The sequence below is a fragment of the Bos taurus genome, unplaced genomic scaffold, assembly GCF_002263795.3.
Source record: "Bos taurus isolate L1 Dominette 01449 registration number 42190680 breed Hereford unplaced genomic scaffold, ARS-UCD2.0 Leftover_ScbfJmS_1229, whole genome shotgun sequence".
In the NCBI taxonomy this organism is placed as follows: domain Eukaryota; kingdom Metazoa; phylum Chordata; class Mammalia; order Artiodactyla; family Bovidae; genus Bos; species Bos taurus.
The window spans coordinates 1,687-6,334 of NW_020190334.1; the positions used below are offsets into that span (position 1 = coordinate 1,687).

Here is a 4,648-nt window from a genome sequence, read left to right on the forward strand (position 1 = left end):
TTGGAGCAGGGAGGTGACAGCATTGCATCTGCATTTCCAAAAGGTCATCTTGCTCCACATCACTAATGATTGGAGAGGCTCAACTCCAAACTCCAAGGAGGGACCACTTCACATGAGTCCGATTGGGCCTCACTGCGATGTCTGTCAATAACCAGTGCTGGAGAAGATGTGGAGCAAAGGGAACTCTCCTCCACGGTGAGTAGGAATGGGCATGGGTAGAGCCGGTATGGAAAAGAATATGGAGGTTCCCGAAGGAACTAAAAGTGGAAGTAGCGTATGGTTCAGCAGTCCGACTCCCAGGCATAGATACACCCACGGTATAAGTGAACAAGATAGATGCCCCGTTTGGGCACATCTATCTGTGCGTGCGTGCGCACATGCGCATGCGCGATGGCCTGCGAGGCAGGGGGTGGGGCGGGGGCTGGGGCTCTGGCTGGAGTCCGTGCAAGCCCCGGGATTGCCTGAGGCAAGCCAAAGGTGCCCCAGATGGAGACGGGACTGCCGGTCGTCGGGTGTCCTGGAAGCCGAATGCGAATGCGGAGGGGCTCGCGGGCCGCGCGGAGGCAACCCAGGTCTGCAGCGGGAGTCGGGGCCCCGGCCAGCCGCTCCCCGCGGCCCGGGAGGGGCTGGGGCTGCGGGGGGGATCCAAGAATCGGGACGCGCGGCGGGGGCTAAAGGACCTCTTCTGGTAGGCAAAAAGCCTCGAGCACCCGGGATTCCCAGGTGGTCTCCCATCCAAGATCCTAACCAGGCCCGACCCTGCTTAGCTTCCGAGATCAGACGAGATCGGGCGCCTTCAGGCTGATAGGGCCGGAGCCGGAGGCGGTTGGCGCGGGGCGCCCTAAGAGCCTTGGGCTTCGCCTCCCTTTCGCTCTGCCCTGCAGGTCGGGCCAACGGGCCGCACCTCTCGTCGGGGGGCGTGCTGTACTTGAGCCGCAAGACCGGTCACCGGACTCCGGCCTGCTGACGCCGGCCCGCCCCCCGAACACCGCCAATACCAGACCAGCAAGCGCCTGGCCGGGCCCGGGGGCCCGAGGGTCTTCCAGGAGCCCCCATTGACCGGGAGGGCGTGCGTGCGTGCGTGCGCGCGGGGCCTGGGGGCTGGGCTGAGGGGTGCGGAGGTCTCGGCGCCCTCCCACCCGCGGCAACTCCAGACCCGGCCGCGCTGGCTGAGCGGGGCCTCCCCCGGATCCCATTCGCTGCTCAGGCCCGCGCGGCCCCGGATGTGTCGGTCTTCGGCGCCCGCCGCCTCCCAACCCCCGCGGCCCAGGGGCCTCTGAAGCTCCTGCGGGCCTAGGCGCAGCGAAACTTGAGCGCCCAACTTGCCCGGCACCTGTCCGGTGCCCAAACCCAGCAGAAGCCAGGGAGGCGCGGTCGACCGGAGCGCCTCAGCCCCTCCCCTTCGCACTACCGAGGCCCCCCCTTTGACCCCACGCCAAGCCCTCGACCTTCCTGAGAGAGCAGACGAGCCACAGGCAGGCACACAGACAGACACACAGACACTCGCACGCACCCACGCCAAGGGAGACAGCTGGCCTGCGCAAGCTCCTGAGCCAGAGCCAGAGCGCCTGGGAGAGGCGGGGGCAAGACGAACGGGCCGGCGGCTGGCTGTCAGGAGATACAGAGGCAGAAATACATGAAGATTCCGAGACAGACTCCAAGACGGCAAGAGGAGATACACACACACACACACACGCACACACACACACACTTGAGTGTGGTCTTTGGAAATACTTGTGTTCGTAGTTGCTGGGTTGAGCCCAACTTTAATACAACCCATGGACTGCGGCCCCTCAGGCTCCTCTCTCCGTGGCATTTCCCAGGCGAGGATACTGGCAGTGGGTTGCCATTTCCTTCTCCGGCGGGATCTTCCCGACCCAGGGATCAAACCCCAGTCTCCTGCGCACGGATGCCTTGCCATCTGAACCAGGACATTGCTAATTCCCTAGGCAAAATACAAAGAATAGAGCTCGTGTTCTACTAAATGGAAAGATGATTTCAAAAACAGAAGCTGTCCTTTGTTGGTATCTTTGAATCTTTATGTAGTTTTCGTTGATTTTTACTGTTAAGGCTAACTGAACAAGGCAAGAGAGAAACGCCAGAATTGAAAAGCAATTGACGGTTTTGAAAGAAACATGTGCAGGTGAAGCTCTCTTCCTTTTTGAGAGATGGTTAAATGGAAAATCTTGATTCAACACATATGACTTTTGTGCACTTTCTTTCAAATCTCCATGACAAAACCCTAAGGCGTCCAGGAAGAAAGGAGTAGAGGGGCAGACAAAAAGAGCAACCTTTCCCCTTGGTGCCATCGCAACCAGCTGCTTAGTTCCTTCATCTCAAGGACTATCATCTGGGCTTCTCTGGGTTTGTCTGATTGTTGTTTCGGGGACCGTTTCTCGTCACAAGGCTGTCAACAGTGGGGGTGGGTTGTGTGTGTGGGGGGGGGAGCCCTTCTTTCCATTCCACATGAGACCCCAGTGGACAATCCAGCCCCTGCCCACTGCATTGAGTGTGCGAGCAACGAATACTCAACGGTAATGCGGGTTAACACACGTATTCCTGGAATCACTCCGTTGGCTACTGACTGTGTGTGGTGGTGGTCTGGACTCGAGCTGGAAGCTTTCTGGATTGATTGCAAATGACACCAAAGTTTGAGGACGATGAGATCTTCACACTTTCTGACAAGAGCCACCACACCGTCCAGAAGGAACCACCACGACTTGCCTGAAAATGGGTCAAGGTATAGTCTTGCGACTCCAAACGTATGGAAAGGTCTCCCAACGTTTGTTGAAGTCAAAACGATCTTTTCTTTGAAATGAAAATGGAGCATACTGAACGTTCCCATGCTTCTAGAGCATTTGAAAAGCCCTAACTTGTAGAAATCTGCTGTACGAGTTCCTTGAAAGCAAGAACCTCTATGTATGGATATGTCTTCATGCCTTAGATTGTGCCTCGAATATAGTGTACACATCAACCTCACCTCCCAGTGAATTATGGAGAGGACTACCGGAATTGGGAGATTTGCGTCCACGCAAAGTAGACAAAGAGATCGTAACAACCTGCCCCAGAAGTGCCTCGGAGTGGGCGGCAACAGGGGATGAACCCGTCCATGGTGGCGAGGCGTCTTCCCAGTCAGATGTGCTGGTTTCCTCGTGAGTGCTTGGTCAATACACGACCTAAGTAACTACACTGACCTGCCTCTCTAGAGCAGCATGTTCCGCCCATGGAGCTAGGACGGCATGGTTGAAATAAAGATATTTAAAACAGAGAGAAATAAGAAAGGGCGAGAGAAGAAAAGACACAAGGTTCCTTGCTTTCACCTGAGACGACCCCTCTGAATGGATAACATTTTCACAGGGCAAATCCGTTGAGAAACCATAGAGGGGCCTCTTCCCTCGCACCACAAACCACCTGGAGTGTCAGGGAAGGCTTTACCAGTAGCACCACATTTCGTTGAGAGGGAGAGGCCGGGGCCTTGCTCCAGAAGTCATTGGGTATTGAATATCCTAGAGAAGGATAACCTGGGGGTTTTTCTAGTGGGTTGAGATTGCGAAACAAATTTCCGAGGGACGCCGGGAAATGAGCTAGCCTCGCTGTGGAAAGAGAAGGGAGAACTAAAAAAAGACGTGTGCCCCCTTCAGTGGATGGGAAATTTTGGGACGGAACCTGTCTCATTCAAAGAACAAAAGCGGCGAGAGGAAGTATCGAGAGAAGAGTTGTCGTCCTATGGGACGTGGAAAGAGCCGAAACAGATGTCGGCGGCAATGTCGTTATTGCCCAAGAAGATTTCCGGAGAGCCACAGGGATGAGGCATCAAGAGAAAAATCGCGTGGAAGGAGCAAGCCTGGAAGGGGAGGGGTTCCTACGGAAATGTGGAACCACCGTCCCGTGTATTCTTCAAGATGACTGGGGGCCAAAAGTTACTGTGGGGAGAAAGTGTCCGTTGGCTTCGTCAAGGCAGGGAGACCTTTGACGTGCCTCAACCACCTGTATGCGATGGCTGGCAATTTGCCACAAGCGACACAGGGGTCATCTGGCTCCACGTCACTAAATAGGGATTCTTGGGAGGAGGGCTCGAACTAAACCCGACCCTTCCAGAAGAACAAAATATGCCCAAGGGAGGGGGACCAGGCTATTCTCATCTGTAGGTCCCTCCTGGTATCTTGCCGATGGAGTCCTTCAGGAGGCACTGCGATGTGGTGTGTGTCAAGACCAGTGCGGTGGAGAATGTGGGAGGGCAACAAAAAAGGGGGGGATCACTCGTGCCCAGGAGGGTCCACGAGTGAGTAGGAGGATGCTGGCCTGGGTGAAAGGAGCGACGGTATGGAAACCTCGCGTGAAGTATTACCTGCAATTATTCGGGAATTGCGGGGGCCGAAGGAACTGAAAGTGGATAAGTAGGCCTAGTGGGTCAGGCCAGTCCGAAGACTCCCCCGCGGGCATTGAATAGATATTCCGACCCACGGGGGAAATACTATTGTGGGTTCGCATCTTAAGGGTGCCAAGTGCCCCTTCGAGTGACACTCCCGATATATATGATTGCCCCCGTAATTGGGGCGACTATGCGGGGTACTCTTTCCTGCTCTGAGGCGGCCTTGTCTAGTGCGCCGGTGGCGGGATCTCTCTCTTTGGATTCTCTGCTCTTTTT

At 55.9% G+C, this 4,648-nt stretch overlaps 1 pseudogene; it reads right to left on the reverse strand.

The window, feature by feature from the left end:
- Positions 1-698: 698 nt before the first annotated feature.
- On the reverse strand, positions 699-818 carry LOC112445406 (uncharacterized; annotated as a pseudogene).
- Between the last annotated feature and the right edge of the window lie 3,830 nt (positions 819-4,648).